The following is a 20,584-nucleotide window of genomic DNA, read 5'->3' as shown; positions in this document are numbered from 1 at the left end:
AAGCACTGGGATTACAGGCATGAGCCACTGTGCCCAGCCTGAGCCACCGCACCCAGTATTTTTATCAATAATATGAGATATCTCAAAGGAGAAATCACATTTTTTTAACCTCATTGTCACACACACACACACACACACACACACACTCACAAAGGATCTTCTGTGCAGTTGTTTTCCCTTAGGTGCTGCACCCCATATCCCCATATGCCACTTCCTGAAAATCTTCATGCTGACTTAGACTTCATACCGACTTCTGGTGAATCTAAGTCCCTGAGGAGATTCTCTCTCTCTCTCTCTCTCTCTTTCTCTCTCCCCCTCTCTCCTCTCGCCCCCTTCTGCCTGTTTTTCTTAAGAACAGAGGCTCCTTTAATACTGTACAAGAACTTCCTCTATTGTGTTATGAGATATCTCAAACTCGTTATTTTTTATGTATTTGAGTAACTGTATTTCAATATGCAGCCCCTCTAGAAGGAGCAGACAGCAAGGAAAGAGCAGATTCCGCAAGGAAAAGCATAAAGACTCATTCACATAAAAAGGTTCTTGATCTGGTATAGGCCGTGAATCCGGCGGATGGACCCCTTTTCAGAATTCTTCAGTGTACAGTCAGCCCGTAGCATCTGTGCATTCCAAATCTGTGGATTCAACCACAGATTGAAAATAGTCACAAAAGAAATGGCATCTGTACTGAACATGTAAAGACTTTTTTCTCCTGTCATTATTCCCTAAACGATACAGTAAAAGTATTTATATAGCATTTACATTGTTAAATATGATAAGCAATCTAGAGCTTATTTAAAGCATATGGGAGGATGTACATAGGTTATATGGAAATATTGTGCCATTTTATATCAGGAACTTGAGTGTTCATGGATTTTGGCATCCAAGAAGGGTTCTAGAACCAATCTCCTACACATACCGTGGGACAATTTTATAAAGTAAAATAGATAGAATTATAAACAAAACTAATTACATTGGAAAACATTTACCCCGAAACATGAAAAATAACAAGTTTGAGATAAAGCCATTGCAATGGTTAGTTTTATGTGTCCTGTTGACTGGGCTATGGGATGCACAGATAGCTGGTGAAACATTATTTAGGGGTATTTTTACGAGGAAGTTTCCAGAAGAAATTAGCATTTTGATGGTAGACAGAGTCAAAAAGATTCGTTCTCTCTAATGTGGGCATCGTTCAATCCTTTGAGGGCCCCCCTCCCCCCCAAAAAAAGCAATGGAAAGGTGAATTTGCCCTCTCTGTTCGAGCTGGGACATTCATCTTCTCCTGCCCTTAGACATCAGCACTCCTGGTCCTTGGGCCTTTGGACTTGGATCAGGACTTACACTGTTAGCCTCTTGCTTCTCAGGCTTTTAGGATTGGATAAAAACACCACCACTGACTTTCCTGGGCCTCCAGTTTGTAGGAGGAAGATCATGGGACTTCTTAGCCTCCATTATCCATGAGCCAATCCCTAATAATAAATATATTTCTATATATCTGATTTTATCTAATATATAATTGTATCTAATAATATATAAATAACATACAATAGGCCAGGCATGATGGCTCACACCTGTAATCCCAGCATTTTGGGAGGCTGATCAGGAGTTTAAGACCAGCCTGACCAACATGGTGAAACCCTGCCTCTACTAAAAATACAAAAAATATGCCAGGTGCGGTGGCTCACATCTGTAATCCCAGCACTTTGGGAGGCCGAGGTGGGTGGATCACGAGGTCAGGAGATCGAGACCATCCTGGCTAACATGGTGAAACCCCGTCTCTACTAAAAATACAAAAAATTAGCTGGGCGTGGTGGCAGGCCCTGTAGTCCCAGCTACTCGGGAGGCTGAAGTAGGAGAAAGGCATGAACCCAGGAGGCGGAGCTTGCAGTGAGCCGAGACCGTGCCACTGCACTCCAGCCAGGGTGACAGAGCGAGGCTCCGTCTCAAAAAAAAAAAAATACAAAAAATAGCTGAGCATGGTGGTGCTTGCCTATAGTCTTAGCTACTCAGGAGGCTGACACAAGAGAATCACTTGAACCCAGAAGGCGGAGGCCACAGTGAGCCAAGATCCTGCCACTGCATTCCAGCCTGGGTGACACAGCAAGACTTCGTCTCACACACACACACACACACACACACACACGCACAAAATATATATATATATAATTTTATATATTATAATTTTATATATATTTTATCTAATGATTTTATGTCAATTATATATTAGATATGTTTAATTTTATATATTTAAACAGAACTAATTTATATAGTATTAGTATAGTATATTAGTATTTTATATATATTAGTATATTACATACTATTACTACAGTACAGTATATTAGCATTTAGATTTCTATATATAAATACAAATAAATACTAATTTATAAATTAAATTTTTGAATATGTATACATAAACCCTGGCCAATAGAGTCATGCATGTGCTTTTTTATCAATACCTACAATAACAGAATCAAGGCTAGATCTAATTCATTTACAATTTCAAAGTAGTGATGAGTATAAAGAATACTTGGAGAGATTTGGAACAGGAAATACGACAATAAAATACCTGTGATTTCTATTTCTAATACCTGTGATTCTATTTTGCAGTCATGTATAGTACAAACCCTGCTTTTTTTTTTTTTTTTTTTTTGTAGCCCCATCTCAAACCAAGAGAAATGGTGAGTTTTAGAAACCGGTGAAAGTAAAAATGTAGTTTTTTTCTTACCTACACACAGTGTGAATCATTTTTTGAATCATTTTCTATTTATGTTCTGTGATTTGTTTATTGCTGAATTCTACTCCTGTTAGAGAACATTCTTCAAATTATATGCTTTGGAATTGTTGAGATTTGTTTCGTGCCTTAGTATATGGTAAATTTGTGTAAATATTCCATTTATGCTAGAAAATAAGTATTCTACAGTAATTGAGTACAGCATTCTACATTTATGAGGACAAGTTTGTTAATTCTTTTGGGTCAATCTTTCAGATTATTACTGAAAGCTTTGCTGTTTCTTTGATAAATTACTGAAAAAGAAATATCTTATTCTTGGTTTGGAATTGTTTTATCTTCTTGATGAATTGAATATTTTTGCTATTTGGATAGATTCTCTTGATTTCTAAAAATGCTATGTGTTCTTAAAGTCTATTTTACAAAACATGAATAGAGCTACACCAACAAATATTTTCTTAATGATTGTATGCATGGTATACTCTTTACATCTTTGGTTTTCATTTGTGTGTGTGTATGTGGGTGTGTTCTCATATATTAGAAATCTCTCCCGAAAACAGTAGATTATTGTTTTTTAATTATTCTTTAAAAATCCAGACTGCCCATTCTTTTTGAAGCAGAGTACATATCTACACTGTGCCTGGATTCTTGACACATTAAATATGAGATAAAATAATATATATCATTTCAGGCAACTAACTTTGTGGAAATATAGTTACACTATGATGAATAACTGATGCACACTCTTTCTTTTCTTTTCTTAATTTTTTCAGTAGTTACCCTAAAAATTAAGGCATGTATATTTAACTAAACAAATTTAATTTTTATTAACACCTTTACCCTCATTCAGAAAACATAAGGGAATTAGAGCACTTTGGATACTCTTAAAACTTACATGTTATTATTACTGTTAACTTTACTTACATATAAATATATATTAACTCCTCTATCATTATTGTTTTCAAGAGTCAATATTCATTTAGATTTATCGGCATATTTAACACTTCCTTTATTTTTATTTTCTTCCCTCTGGGATCATTTTCATTCTTCCCACAAGGTATTATGTATTGAAATGTCTTAAAAAGATCTGCTCAAAAGAAACTCTCTTAGGTTGTCTAAAATGTTTTCATGTTTCTTTACTTCTTGATGAGTACTTTGCTTAAATATTGAATTCTAGGTTGACAGCCATTTTCTTGTCTTCTGGCTACACAGACGTATTGAAGAATCACTGGAAAGCGTGTTTTACCTTTAAAGTAATCTACTCCCTCCCTCCCTCTATTTTATTCTATTATTTTACTTTTGTTTCTTGGTTGCTGTTGTTTGTTTGTTTTGTTTTATGAAATATATAAGAGGAGATGATTCTTATTATCTTGCCTGTAATTTGTTAAATTTCTTGAATGGACTGATATTTTAAGTTTTCAACCACTATCTCTTTAAAAAATCTCTACAACCCATTCTCTCTTTCCTTTAGTTCTAAAATTTCTATTAAATATTATTTAGATTTTCTTACATTCTTTATCTCTTAATCTTTTTTTATTTATAAAACTTTTTTCCCTGTTTCATTTTGAATTGTGTGTGTGTGTGTGTGTGTGTGTGTGTGTGTGTGTGTGTACTGACGTAACTTTCATTTTGCTAATTCTCTATTGATCTATGTTTTAGCATCTGTTAAACTCATTCACTGTGTTCTTAAATTTGGTCATTATACTTTTCTTTTTTAGAATTTTTATTTCTTAAAAAATCAAATGTAATTTTTTGAAAGTTTATCATTTTCAATTCATTCAAATTAGGTTGAAGATTTTAGAGTTAACTTTGAAATACACAAAAATTACTGAGTTTTCAACATTTTTAAGGATTATATAAGCGAAAATATTTTAAAATTAAAGATATTTTAAGATTATTAGTATGTAAGATAAAATGGATATTATATTTGGCTGTTTAGTTAATTTTGCACTTACTAGGTAACTGGATGACTCCCTACTTTTCTTGTTCTTTTAATCAATCAAAAATAACATATCACTAATAAATAATTTTTAAAATTCAGTTTGCATTTAATTTACCCATTAAATTTTTTCAAGATTGACATCTTTTTAGAGAAGGAAATTAATTGGTTTATGAATCATAATGACAGAATAATTGTTTATTTTGTGCTGAGTATGTAGGAGTTAGGGACCTCGAGGTAAAGAAACTGTGAAAGAGAACAAGGAAATTAAGATGGTTGAATCACCGAATTACTCCCTGCATGGATGGGAATGACACTGGAGAGCTGGAATTTGTTTCAATCACGGAACTGATAACATAATTGCTAGGTTTTAGATACTGGAATGATACACAATTATATTATAGCCTAAACACATCCTTGATAATTTTAATGTTTAGAAGACCCAGCTTTATCTGTGAAATATTTTAATTATATACTTTGCTTTTAATCTCTTTCATCTAAATTTCTTTGTTGCAAAACTGAACAATTATCTGTACTACCTTACTTACATCACAATGTTGTTTTCTATTTAAATTACCGCTATTTATTAAAAATATGTACCTAAGAGTACATAGGTGATGGAGTTCAGAATACACTACCCCAAAAAATGGTACGTTGGTATCAGACAAAATGGCAGAAGCAGGAAGGTCACTCTCGCAGTCCCTTCACCAGTTCCCCTAAACCAAGTCATAAAACCCTCATTTGAGAGGGGCCCTCCCTATGCCCAGAGGATAAAAGCATTCTTATCTCTGAAGATACAGGGAAGAGAAGAGTATGAACAAACAAGCCTTGCTAAGTTTTCCCTTGTTTATTACCATTATTATTCTCTTTCCTTCCAATCATATTTCTCCATAACTATCCGCTCTTCATCAAACCTAGGCATAAAAATACACATATTTGTCTATTTCTCTGTGTCTTCATTTCCTCACAAAGACTTCAGTGTTATGTAAACCTTATATTAAATATATCGATTTGCTTTTCTCTTCTTAATTAACGTCTTATGTTAATGAAGCCTCAGCCATGAACCTCAGGAAGAAAATATGTTTATTTTCCTTTCTACTTCATAGGCTTTTAACACTTGACATTTTTCTCAGGTCCAAAAAGAATCCCAATCTAACATACTTTCAAAATTATTATGACAGATTTAAGGGTCTTTCTGCAATTTTATAAATTATTTAAATACACATTTGATCATTCTTCTATAGAATGTTATATTTTAATTAGTTATAGCCTAATTATATTTTAACTATTTTTATTCTATCAAACTACTTTCATATAACTAACCTGCAAATATTTTTACCTCTTCCTTCTCTGTGTTAGTTAGCTATTCACAGACTGACAAATCACTTTAATCCAATGACTGCTATAGTTTGAATGCATCTTTCAAGGTTCATGTGTTGGGAAGTTAATCCCCAATGCAATAGTGTTAAGAAGTGAGACCTTTAAGAGGTGATTAGAGGGCTCCAGCCTCATAAAAGCATTAATGTCATTATTGTGGAAGTGAGTTCATTATTGTGGGAGTGGTTATCAAAGGACAAGTTCGGGCCCCCCTCTCACCCTCTTTCACTTTCTCTTTGCCCTTCCAAGAATGTCCTCACCAGGTGCTGGCCCCTCAATCTTGTATTTCCCATCATTCAGAATTGTAAGCTAAAAAATTCTGTTCATTATAAAGTACATAGTCTGTGATATTCTGTTATAGCAGCACAAAATGAACTAAGATCTTGACTTAAAACAATAAGCATGGTAAGCAGGGGAATGCTAACTTACGTAACTTTCAAAATGAGTGAGGACTGTAATACCAAATGCAAAAGGAGCTGTGCACAAACGCTGTACGTCAGTGGATAAAGTTGTTTCCCACAGAGTATAGGCTAATAATTCTGAAGCCACTATGAATGCACACTGTAACTGATCAATTGAGTAAATGGATGACAGATGGTGAGAGCCGAGTTTCTCATTGTTGGAGTGAGAGAGAAAACAGAAGAAAGTGGAATAGGCTTCATGTGTTAATGGATTGGAATTAGAGACTGCAGCATGAATTCATCATCAAATGAATGTGGATATAGATCATTAGATGGAAAATATTAATAGACATGCATATAGACACACAGGTTAGTATGCATACATATATTTTCTGACTCTGTCAGCTGGGAAGGCTGAGAAGCATTCGCACCCCATTGGCAATGAACACATCTAACATCCAGATCTTGGTTTTTAATACCATTCTCCAAAACAAAAAAACAAATAAAAAACAGACAAACAAAACCTTGGGAAAATAGCTGATTCTTGGACTAAAGCAGAAAATGTAGAAGTCTGAAGCATCTTGAAATGCCAAAAAAGTGAAGAAGTACTTAAAGTGCACACACACACAAAAGTGAGGAAGTACTTAAAGTGCGCACACACACACACACACACACACACACAATAATGGGGTATGTAAATGGGATATGGAAGGAAGCCAACTGAAAGAGCCCCAAATGGCCAAGTTAGAATAATCTGAGCAACACAATACATAGTGTAGCATTGAATTGTAACCCAAAGTATAAAATAAATACCTATGATTCCATACTAATATAAATAAATAGGATAGAACATACTAAACTGTTGTGCAGAATAATTGCAAATAATTTATATAAATACCCTCAAGGAGTTGGAACATAACTCTTCCACTCCTTAAGTGTGGGCTGTCCATAGTGACTTCTTTCCAAAAGTACAATATGGAAAGGAGGTGAAGAGTAAGTTTACCATAGAGAAACTTGACAAAAACTACCTCAGGCAGATCATTGAGATTAATATCAATACTGATGTTATGTTGATACTATGACATCACTTTTGATATTATGATGAATATGACACTTTACATCTGTGGCCTTCCTCCCCAAAACCTAGAACTCAAGGCAAATTATAAGAAACAGGAGACAAATTCCAATAAGAAACTTTTCATGAAATACTTCAGCAGTACTCTTCACTGCTGTCAAGGTCCTCAAAACCAAGAGGAGTCCAAGAAACTGTCACAGACAAAAGAAGTCTACAGAATGTGAAGACTAAATGCAATGTGTTATCCTGAATGAGATCCTCGACCAGAAATAAGACATTGGGTAAAAATTAAGAATATCTGAATAAAGTATGAACTTCAGCTAATAATACTGCATTATTATTGTACATTCATTTAAACAAATGTACCATATTAGTATAAGATGTTAACAATGGAAGAAATTGGGTATGAGAAATATGGGAACTCTGTCCTAGCTTTGAAACATTGTTGTAAATCTAAAAATACTCTGAAATAAAAGTTATTTTTAAAAGCATAATTCAACAAAGACAGATTTACCAGAGGTAATAAAGAAGACTCAGAAGCAAAACAACAGGCATGAATTATGGTCATGTCTCTGTCTCAGCCAGAAGCTTCTTCTGGTCTCACTCATACATCTGTGGACTCTGTGAGGAGAGGCAGCTCTGCTGATTTTGGCTGGAATCTATCACATTTTTGGCATTGCCTGGCTATAGGCTGGTCTAGGATGGCCTTATCTGAGACAGTTGGGCTCTGGCCCACCCCTCCTCTTATCTTCTAGCACTGCTGGTCTGGGCTTGTTCACATGGTGTTACATGGGTTAAAAGAGAGAGTGGAAGTACACACGATTCCAAAGGCCTGGAATCACAAAGAAAACATTATCACTTCCTCCACATTCTGTTGGACAAAGCAAGTCACCAAATTAGACTAGACACAAGTAGAGTGGGGTGTGTCAGGGGTTGGAGGGAAGCAGAGTAAGTGAAAAGAGATTCCATTTCCTATAGGAAAGAGTTCCAAAGTCATATTGCAAAGGCATGAAGCATTGGAGACATTTTTGCAAACAAACTACCACACTATTTTAAGATGACCCAGAATAGGTCAGATTATCCTTTTATGACAATTCTTGATATGCTTTTATTTCTAGGCCATAATTTCTGCCTTGCATTCATACATGTATCAACAAATATTTATGAGTGCCTTAAATGTGTTAGGGTCTTTCACCTATCTTCTTAGAACTTACAATTTTATGTTATAATCAAAAGTGAAATACTAGATTCCTTTATTTTGGGACATTATTTTTGAACTCACATGGCTAGGAAATAAGCCACAATTTATTTATTTTTTTGTCAATGTCCCTTGAACCATACTAGATATTCTGGTATAAATTCTAACTAGTCTTTCCTTAGGGATAAATATAGAAGAACTTTAGTTACTAACCAACTGACATATGTAACTGTGGGGGCAGAAAACTTTCAACTTCCTCCTCTTAGGGTTCCAGCAGAGCCTAAGAATTAAATTGACATAGATAGATAGAAGCATGCAAATTTATTTAACAAGTTTTATGTGTCATGGGGACCCTCATAAAGAAATAAAGACCTCCCCAAAGCAATTAGAGTATATTACTTATATACCAGATTGAACAAAGAATAGTAAACTGTGAAAATGTGGCTAAACTATGTGGGGGACAGGTAAAGAGGAGTTATTCTAATAAGGTCTGTATAGTATTCTCTCAGTCCCAGCTTCTCATTCTTGAAGACAAACATCTTGTCTTTTCTTCGGGTACAGGAAGAGTGTCTTACACAGGAGTTACATCTTTTGCTCTTAGGAACAGCATGAAGGCCAAAGTCATCTTTTATCACCAGCTGCTATACAAGCATCTTTAACTTAATAAGTCTATATGCCAGAATAAGGTATTTCAGCCTCTTCATAACATTTGAGCAGCAATACTCAAAGTGTGGACAGACTGTGGACCAGAAGCTTTAGTATTACTTGGGGGCTTGTTAGAAAGGTTAGAATATCAGACCCTAAACCAGTCCTGCTGAATCAGAATCCCTGTGGGTGGAACCCAGGAATTTGCATGTTTTCTAGTTCTGCAGGTAAAGTTGATGAGTAAAAGTTTGTAAACCACTGGTTTATGATCCAGTTTTTCAATGCTTTTTCATCATTAAGAATAAAAGGAGGCAAGCTGGGTGCGGTGGCTCACACGTGTAATCCCAGCACTTTGGGAGGCCAAGGAGGATGGATCACCTGAGGTCAGAAGTTGAAGACCAGCCTGGTCAACATGGTGAAATGTCATCTCTACTAAATATATAGAAATTAGCCAGGCGTGGTGGCAGGCGCCTGTAATCCCAGCTACTCGGGAGGCTGAGGCAGGAGAATTGCTTGAAGCTGGGAGGTGGAGGTTGCAGTGAGCCAAGATCACACCACTGCACTCCAGCCTGGGCAACAGAGCAAGACTCCATCTCAAAAAAAAAAAAAAAAAGAATAAAAGGAGTTGGGTATTTCTGTATCACCATTAAGTGAAGTAGTGACTGTAATGCAAAAATATAACTTTATACCAAAGTTACATTTTTGAATTAAAATATTTATTCTTATTCTACTGTATTCCGAACATGAGGCTTTGGATTTATTTATTTCTGCCTTACCCCAATCCAGAACATACCATTCTTTGTTCTGGATATTAGGCAATGGCTTTTGAGCAGAAGAAATAAAGATTGACTTTGACCTTGATATAACACAAAAGTATAAAATTCACCATGGATACTTCTTTTCATGTTATTAATGTTACTCCTTTTAGCTGATTTCTTAGGTTCTTTTATTAATTCTTTGTATTGAAAGATATAATAATATGGGATTTCATTACCTCAAGCTTTTTCATTTTTGCCCTGATATTCATTCTGTCTCATTGCATTCAGTCAACCTCATTTTTCCCTCTATCAGCTCTCAACTTTTTGGACTCAGTGTTTGTCCATCTTCACACTTTCCATCTTTCTTTTATCTTTAAACAAACAACTCATTTTAACTGCCTGTGTCTTGATTCTTTTCCTTTTGTTTCATGGATGTCACTTTCCTCTCTCTCTCTCTCTCTCTCTCTCTGTCTCTCTCTCTATCAAATCTGACTGCAAAAGTCCTCAAATTTCATGCCCTTGAGATTGTGGGTGAGCTGACTGTTCAGGAGAATTAAGACAATCTTATTCCAGGTAGTAATTTGGGAATCCAGTCTGCCTGCACCTTTGTCTTTGCCATTTCGTCATCCATCATGTAGGAAAAGAGGAGAGAGAGCCAGAATGTCTCTCAGTGGATTTTACTGTTTGCATTGAACAATGTCTAGGGTTGTCCCGTGACCCCTGCCTCCGGGCTTCACAATTCTTCCCCCTTGAGTGTGGGAGAGCCGGGGACTTGCTTCTAACCATTAGAACACGGCGAAGGTGAGGAAATGTACGTTGTTTTGTGTCATTACATTTCATAAGATGTTGAAACTGCCTTGCTAGAAGAGTCTCTGGCTTAGAAGAGGTAAGCTCCCATATCACAAGCTACATATGGAGAGAATTGTACAGCAAGTTGCTGAGGGAGCCTCTGGCTGACAGCCAGCAAGAAACTGAGGCTCACAGTCTGGCAACTGGCAAGGAACTGAATGCTGCCAACAACCATGTGAACTTGGAGGAAGATCTTGTCTGGGCTTTTCAAGCTAGCACGCTGATTACAGCCCTGTGACTCTGAAGTGGAGGATCCAGTTAAGCTATGGCCAGTATCCTGAACCCCAGAAACTGTGTGGTGATACACGCGTATTGTTTTCAGCTGCTATATTTATGGTAATTTGCTGTATAACAATAAATAATCCACGCCCTTAGCCCAGAAGTGCCATGCATCACTATTATTCACATTTCGCTGGCTAGAACTAGACATATGGCCAATTCTTTGCAAGGGAAGTTGGTAGAACAGTATTTCTTGTACCCAGGAAAGAGAGAACTGCATATAGGTGGGCACTAGCAGTATCTACCACATATAAATAATACTGCTTTTTTAACATTCATGTTCTACTGGTGAGATGGAAAATGAATACATTATTAGTGGAGATGACTATAAAGTAATAAAAAGTGGAATTACATTTGCTATTGACTTTAAAGTTAACTATGTTTATTTTTTACCAGTCTTTATACACTAGAATGTGAAGTCTATGTAACTCAGTTTGATATTGCACTTCTATTATCCTTTATTAATTATAGACCCTCACTTAAATAGGTGCCTGTGTGAACACATAGTATTATGATTTCATTACATGGGTTACTATAATCTAAGAACTTGTACTATAAAAAACTTTTCAATCTCAGGAGTATGATAGAGATGTTTTATCACGACCATTGTAAAAGACATAAAAATCCAATATCAGATGAGAAAAGAACTATGAGTCGTTAGATAGTCATGATGTCTTTACTTTTTCATAGCCTTGGTGGTGTATATCAGTCTATGACTTATCAGGCCTTTCTAGTTTAGGAGACTGCCTTAGGGATGGGTCAGATGTTTAGTGGATTTGAAGACAGGGCTGCCAATGGTAATGAAGAATGTGATTCAATAAACATTTACTGCTTTCTTAACATTCATGTTTTACTGGTGAGATGGGAAATGAATACAAAATCAATAATAATAACAGCAAAACTTAACTTACGAAACTGGAGCTGCTCATATAGGGAGAAAAGTAAAAGAACAATGTCATTCTTTGCTAATCTAGAAATAAAATACTATAATTCTCTTGTCTCTGAATTTTGGCAGTCTGTTTCCTTCTGAATAAAGATTTATTAGCAGTGAGACTTTTGCTATGGAGACCTCTTTATGCTTATAAAACATTCCACTGTGGTTTTTCAAGTAAGATAGGGAGTTGCTTCTTAGGAAATCAGAAATTGGCATTATCTAAAGAAATGAAAAACATCACAGAAATTTTTGACATCTGCATTTCTGAGACTATGGGAAATGCCACAACAGAGTCAAAGTGGGCGGTGTTCTGAGGATTCTGTGTCACATGGTAGCTCCAAAGGCTATCCCTTCACCAACTAAAAGTTATCCACCATCCCACAAACCTCAAGAATGTCCTGACATACATCACGTATCTAAAATTTTCCCTAATTTTTTATTAATTTATTTTTCAAAATTTAACAAAACTCTTTCTGAAATTGACTAAAATTTATATGAAGTTGACATGCCAAACTCATAACCACACTGTGTATATTTACAACTTGGACCTTAGGTTTGCCCATGTGGAAAACCAGGGAGACCTCGATCTCTTTCTTGGAAGATCTGAGGGGACTGCTAAGTATTTCAAAGTGCTTTATTGTCACTCAAGTGAACTGCAGCATAGCCATCCCCTCTACAACAAGACCTGAAGTCAATACTGCCTACAGGTGAAACCAACTAGCCCCGTGTTAGAGGAGGAAATGTCATGATGAGATGATGTCTCCGAGCCTATGCAGTTCACCTGCCAAGGAAAAGCACAAGGTGCTATGCATTCTTCTCTTTAGGATTTAGGATTATCATTTATGTGCTGTCACACAGCGAAACCTTATCTGTGTGTATGTGAAAGCTGGTTGGCATTGTTTTCTATTCAGTTTTTTGGATGGCTAACTTGATTGTTTTTACTGTGCCGCTGGAATGCCTCTGTATCTTTCTGCCTCTTTGCCTATCTTTTCTAAAATTAAAGTGATGAATCCTTTAGCCAAAAAAAACAAAAAACAAAAACTTTCAGATGAGAGTCACAATTTTAAACACTATAAACTAAATGGAGAATTGGAGTGTATAGAGTCAATGTATTTGACCTCTTACTTTTTAAATGTTTAATCATATTTAATTTTAACTACATAAGTAGTAAATGCTGATGCTGAGCCACAATGCCACACTCTCACTATATTCAAATTTAAAGTTTTATGCTTCTGGAGCCCTATTTAATAAATCTTTTGCATAACAAATGATCATAAAGATCATTTGGGCATATAGTATCTTCTGGAAACTTCATTAATTTATCTTTTATATTTAGATCTATAATCCACCTGTAATTGTGAATCTTATATGATGTCTTGAATCTTCTGGTGTCACCTTTGCTATAATAAGTGACTATCTTTCTGAACATTTTGTTCTATTCAAGTAAAATACTTATTTGTTCTCGTGCCAATATGACACTGTTTTACTGTTTCACTATTTATAGCTTTATTATATGTCTTGATAGCTAATAGTGTAAATCCTCCAGGTTTCTTCTTCTTGTGAAAGATTGCGGCCGGGCGCGGTGGCTCACGCTTGTAATCCCAGCACTTTGGGAGGCCGAGGCGGGCGGATCACGAGGTCAAGAGATCGAGACCACGGTGAAACCCCGTCTCTACTAAAAAAAAATACAAAAAATTAGCCGGGCGTGGTGGCGGGCGCCTGTAGTCCCAGCTACTCGGAGAGGCTGAGGCAGGAGAATGGCGTGAACCCAGGAGGCGGAGGTTGCAGTGAGCCGAGATTGTGCCACTGCACTCCAGCCTGGGGGACAGAGCGAGACTCCGTCTCAAAAAAAAAAAAAAAAAAAAAAAAAATTGCTGTGGGTATTTTTGGTTTATAGTCAATTTAATTTGTGGCTTATAGTTGATTTAATTACTTGTCTTCCTTCTTTTGTAGTAGTACTATACAGCTATATATTTACCATAGCCAGATGCCTGCCAGGTATATTCTCCTTGACCTTGGCTTGACTGTTGACTTGATTTTGTTGATAGAACATTGGCAGATACGAGATGAGCAAAGGCTTCAGACATGCTTGTTTAGTTGGCTTCTTTCTCTTGTGTTCCTGACATTGCCATGAGAAGGGTATATGCTGGGTAACCAGGGCTCCAAATGAGCCAGGTTGATTCAAGCTGCCCCAGCTGACTTGCAAACCTGAAACTAAGGCAGAATCATCTCAGCCAACCTTCAGACCTTCCAGTAGGAGAGCAAATGCATGCTCATTGTTAAAAATATGTTTACTCTTAGCTTTGTTTATTTTTTAATAAATTTTATTTCAAAATAGTTTCAGATTTACAGAAAATAAAAATGGATCTAGAAACATTTATAGAGAGTTCCTAAATACGCGGTTTCCACTGTTACTAATACCTTACATGACTATGGTAGACACTGGAGTGAGACCTAAAAACACCAAAGAATCTCCTACTTGAAACAAAGAGATATGATCTGTAATTAAGGCTTTTTGATTTTCCACCCCAGTTTTCTTTATTTTCTCTGCTAAATACATTTTCACCACTTTTGAATTGTTTGGATTTTGTTTTAATTTTAGAATAGTTTTAGATTTACAAAGTTAGCGTCCCCATGTACTCCATACTCAGGTTCTCCTATTATTAATATTTTATGTTAATATGATACACTTTTTATGACTAATGAGCCAATAATGATACAATATTATTAACCAAAGTCTCTATTTTATTTAGATTTCCTTAATTCTTATCTGGTGTCTTATTTATATTTCTGGATCCCATCCAGAATACCACTTTACATTTAGTCTTCATGTCTCCTTGGCTGCTTTTGGCTGTGAGAATTTTTCAAACTTTCCTTCTTTTTGATCATCTTGACCATTTTGAGCAGTAGTGCTGAGGCATTGAGTAGTACTGCTGAGGTAGAACATCTATTATAAGAGTTTCTATGATGTTTTCCTAATGATTAAACTGGGGTTATGGGTTTTGGGGAGGATGAAAATAGAGAAATAAAGTCCCCTTCTCATTACATCGTATCAAAAGTATTGGTAAATGAAAGTTATAGGAGGCCATTGTTTTGGACTAAGCTCCTGTAGTAGGCTCCAAGAAATCAGACTAAAATCAAAACGGAGTCACCTATGCTAAAGTTCCATGTCATTAAACTGAAACTAAGCTATCTGATATTCCCAGAAATCAGGAGAAAGAGATGATTACCAATTATTCAATAAGTCAATTTCTTTTTTCTTTTTTCTTTTTTGACACGGAGACTCTCTCTGTCGCCCAGGCTGGAGTGCAGTGGCGTGATCTCAGCTCACTGCAACCTCCACCTCTCGGGTTCAAGTGATTCTCCTGCCTCAGCCTCCCGAGTAGCTGGGACTACAGGCGTGTGCCCCCACGCCTGGCTAATTTTTTGTATTTTTTTAAGCAGAGACGGGTTTTCGCCATGTTAGCCAGGATGGTCTCGATCTCCTGACCTCATGATCCACCCACCCCGGCCTCCCAAAGTGCTGGGATTACAGGCGTGAGTCACCGCACCCGGCCAGTAAGTCAATTTCAAACTTCAATTGGCATGATAATGAAGTTCCTTCTGTTTTAATCCTTAAAACACAAGGTAACCTGAAGTAACCCGATGCTAACCAATCAGTTATTTTTTACTGTTTTGTTTCCCTGTTCCTGACTTCCAAGGAAAGTAACTTCTAAATGAGCAATGTGATTTTTGTTCTTTGTTTCTGCTTTTTTCAGCCTTTACTGTCTGTAAAACCAACACCCTCTGCTCAGCTTCTTGGAATATTTCCTCTCTTTTATAGAATGAAATGCTGCCTGATTCTGGAATTGAAATAAAGATAATTGAGATCTTTAAGCCAAATATGTTCTGATTTTGTCTTTTGACATATATTATCAACCTGAGTTATCAGTGTAGATGTTAACCTTGATGACCTGCCTGTGGCAATGTTTATCAGGTGTCTCTGACATAGGAGTTAAAAAGAAATTATTCAGGCAGATAGTGACGGTAAAGAAGTCCTCAGTAAGGTTTTCCTTTTTTAATGAAAAGCAGCCCCCAAATCTTCTTCTTTTCTAACAAAGAGCTGCAGACACAAAAAGGCAAGCTAGAAGCTTGTACTGGTGAATGCTGGCAGCTGTGCCAATAAGGAAAGGATACCTGGGGTTAGGAGTATTCAAAATGGCGGCTCCACCTTCCCTTTTCCTTGCCAACCACATGTGCAGTCAGGATCAAATAACATGGCCCCAGGCCACGCAAAGACTCCATTTGCATAACAAGATTCCGGTAGGGCAACCAGTTTCCTCATGCGTTATGTAAATGTCATACCTGGTCCAACCAATCTTTGGATCCTATGTAAATCAGACACCACCTCCTTAAGCCTGTCTATAAAACCCAGTGCATTCCACTGCTAGACGGAAGTCCCATTGGGATGCCCCTGTCGCTTAGCAGCAGAAAAAGCTGCTCTCTTTTCGCTTTCTTTTTTCTATTAATCCTTCGCTCCTAAACCCACTTCTTGTGTGCGCATCTTCAATTCCTTTGGTATGAGACAATGAACCCTGGGTCTTTACCCTAGACAATGATGCTACTTCATTTCCATTACAAAGTTACTCTTTATTTCTCTCTAAACTCTTCAGAAGAAAGTCACTATGCACAGCTGATGCTTAAGGACTGGTAGTTATACTTCTCCCTAAAGACAGAGAGTAACTACACACATAAATTAATTTTTTTCTGTACAAATTTGTCTATTTTCCCCAATTTATTTACTTATTCAATCATTTATATCAGTATGGACTCATGGTCATTTATTTTATATTTTGGGTTGTAATACAACACTATGTCATGTATTATGTTCCAGCTTTTTCCAGCTTTGGCAACTGAGAGCTCTTTGAGTTAGCTCCTGGGTCCTGGGACAGAGACTTACCATTGTGGATTTTTTTTTTTTTTTTTTTTGAGCACTTTCTCAGTTTATAGTACAGTAAAAATGCAGTTTTCATTACCACTAGGTACCATTACTTCTAGACCTCTTAAGCTGACAAAGCCTGAAAAACATGTGTGTACACTAATCTGTGTACTTACAAATATCCATAAATATTTCTATATGTAACCATCTTTATTTATATTAAGGTAAGTATGAGATCGTGCCAATGTCTCCAACTCTACCCAATACCACATGGATCATTCCAGACTTCTCCCCTGCCTATCAGTAGCATTCTACTCCCAACAGTCAGAAAAATGTCCCCCACCACCTGACATTCATGTACCTAATTTTTTAATTTCAATATACAGGTATAGTGGCTATTTAAAAACTGTTAACAGTACCCCCATTAGATGCACATTTATCAACTGAGGTACAGTGCTTATATAGAGTGTCTTTTGGTTTTAGTCTCACAGATCCTAATCATTTCCAATCTTAGCTCAGTATCTCTTCTTCACTTCCCTTTAGTGATGTTGTTTTACATATTTGTAGTACAGTTAGATTCTTCTGTCACATTCTGTATTCTGTTTCTGGGGTTTCCTGGCCTCCTAAATAATTTTTTAAGCTAATATGCAGTAAGTTTCACTTTTTGTGCTATAGAGTTCTATAGGTTTTTTGACGAATGGATAGATTCATGTATTCACCAGTACAGAATGATACAAAATACTTTCGCTGCCCTAAAATTTCCCCCATATCTCCTCCCCTATTTCATTTATTCAACTCTCCCCCTGCCTCTGAAAGCCCTGGATCTGTTGACCGTCTCTATCGTTTTGCCTTCTTTAGAATGCCAAAGAAATGGAATCATATACCATAGAAACTTTTCAGACCAGCTTAATCACTGAACAACATGCATTTAAGATTCATTCATGTCTTTTTGTGGCTCAGTCCTTTTTATCACTGAATAAAATTCTATTGAATGGATGTTATTCACAATTTGTTTATCCACTACCCTGTTGGATGACATTTTGGTTGCTTTCAGTTTTTGATGATTATGAATAAAGCTGCTATAAATATTCCTGTCCAGATTTTTTAAGGGTTTAGTGTTCAAAGCAGTCAGTTAAATACCTAGAAGTGTCACTGCTGGATCCTATGGTAAGGCTATGGCTAGCTTAGTAAGAAATTGCCAACTGCCTTCTGAAGTGACTACATCAATAATGAATGATAGTTCCTGTTGCTCTACATCCTCATCAGCATTTGATATTGTCAGTGTTTTGGATTTTGGCCATTTCATTCATCATGTGTATAGTTGTATCTAATGTTGGTTTAATTTACAAATCCCTAATGACAAATGATGTTAAAATATAATTTAAATATATTTGTGTGTGTGTGTGTATATATATGTATCCCCTGTGGAATAGGACAAGTTTCATATATGTGTGTGCATGTGTGTATATATATATACACACACATATAACATGTATATATACACATGCACATATATGTATACACACACATTACATATATATAAATCTTGCCATATTACACAGAATATTTCCTTTCTTATTATTTCATTTTATCATCTCAAGTCAAAGAAGCAAGCAAAGTAGCCTTTAAGTCCATTCTTCTTTCTCCAGTGATTACTAAATCATGCTTTCGTTTCTTCAATTATTTTATCCTGGCCCTTCAAGATACATTAATTTCTTTAATATCACAACCTAATTCCACCAGCCTTAACAAGAATATTCAAAATAGCTTTATGTCAGTGCAGTAGCACAGAGAGCCAACTATTTACTTACCACAGGGGAAAATCTGACAAATGTGCATATTTTAGGTCCATTTTGTGGTCGTACTTCTGTAACAGCCAAACCAAAATCTAGATAAAGAGGGAAAAAAAAGAATGCTGAAATGGCTAACTCCCATTGTTTCATTATGTGTATTTCAGCATAGTAATCCCTTGTACTGACATAAAAATGGCTACTATGTACACATGAATTGGAAAGAATTCTTGGTAATTTAATGCTATAAATATGGATGTGAGAAAATTACTTTGATGAAAAATACACAGTGTAAAACTTGGAGGGATTATCCAGCTGGAGAAATAAAAGGGAAGAAAATCCCAATTCTCCAGAATGGAACATTAGAAGGAAAGTTCCTGTTGGAAGCTCCGTGGGTCTCAGTGAAAAATGACCAAGAGAATTAACAATGGTCCTTCCCTTTTGCTTGGGCCCTTCATAGGAGACAGCTGTGACGTCCAAGGGAAAGCAACTATGTCAAATGCGACAGAAGCAGGACTATCAGCTACTGACCAGGAGGCTGACTCTGCATCTGCTGCCCTACCAAAGAGGCTCTTGTGGCGGCACAACTTGCACAGCCACAATTCAAAGGAGATTTTCTTGAGAAGCAACACAGAACAGAGAACAGTACTGGATGGAAAGCTAAAAGACCAGGTTCCTAGTTCTGGCTCATTCACAAACTCCTATGTGATTCTGGACAAGTTATTCAACTTCCCTCTGCATCTTTCACCTTTGTCTGTAAAATTAGAACAGGAATGACAATGAGTTTTTCATAGGATGCTGATATCTTGTGCTTCAGTATAGAGAGAGGAAGAGGTGGTGTGGGCACCTTGCTTTTGCTATGCCTATAGACCTGATGGTTAAGATGCATTCCTGGTTCTGTGACTGACCATCCTCTCTGAAAAGCAGCCTGTTCATTGTTTTTAATATTACAAATACTCAAGCAAACTGGAAAGGCCAACATTTCTCCCAATATTCCCTAAAAAAGATCAAAGAAAAGTAAGAATAATGCACATTAAGCCTTTTCTGTGCTGATGGATCACACAAGGAGAAGAAAGTCAAAATAATCCATTTCCATCAGCCTTCTGTAGTCTCCCTTGCCCTTACACCATTTGTTTAAAAATTACACTGACCTACCATGAAGAGCTGCTTTAGAAATCAGGGACTACCGTCCACCTGAGCTCCCTCCCTGGAGGAAAGGCCAGAACACTGGATTTGCTCCTCCACATTTCCGCCTAGAGCAGATTGTATGTGTTTTAAAAGTGATGAGTTGTGATGGGGCCACTGCTTTGATATGGTCCTTGGTGGCCCTTGTGTCAAACAGTAGCCTTGAACACCACTCCAGGGAGAAGAAGGAGCAGAGAGGTCAATACATGGTAATGTCGAGGGTAATGTGTCAGCTCATAAGTCTTCAGAATCTCCTGCCATGAAAAACAGCTGCAGCTTGCAAATGTCTGAAGCCTGAGCTTTTTCTGTCTTCTCGTTTTGTCCTTATGTGAAAAACTGTAACTGGATCCACTTCTGCTCAGCCTCAAAGGCAACCCATTTAACAAGTAGGCCCTGGGCCTGCCCGGTATTTGAGAATAAATGCAATGTATCAACACCCTGCAGCATTTCATCTTACAGCAGCTTGGGCTGGCCTCTTTTCAGCCTGGCTTGCTCTGCCTCTGGCATTGGG

General features: G+C 36.8%; 1 long non-coding RNA gene across 1 annotated transcript in view; it reads right to left on the bottom strand.

Moving 5' to 3' along the window:
- Positions 1-20,584, bottom strand: part of LOC116460991 (uncharacterized) — a 116,919-nt gene that overhangs the window by 50,788 nt on the left and 45,547 nt on the right. The window contains exon 2 of the long non-coding RNA XR_009211500.1: positions 18,910-18,986. This is a non-coding gene — a long non-coding RNA (uncharacterized LOC116460991). The remainder of the gene's footprint in view (positions 1-18,909; positions 18,987-20,584) is intronic.

This window comes from Hylobates moloch, unplaced genomic scaffold, assembly GCF_009828535.3.
Source record: "Hylobates moloch isolate HMO894 unplaced genomic scaffold, HMol_V3 SCAFFOLD_21, whole genome shotgun sequence".
Lineage (NCBI taxonomy): Eukaryota > Metazoa > Chordata > Mammalia > Primates > Hylobatidae > Hylobates > Hylobates moloch.
Note: the sequence above shows the minus strand (reverse complement) of the source record. Positions and strands in the feature narration are given on the sequence as shown.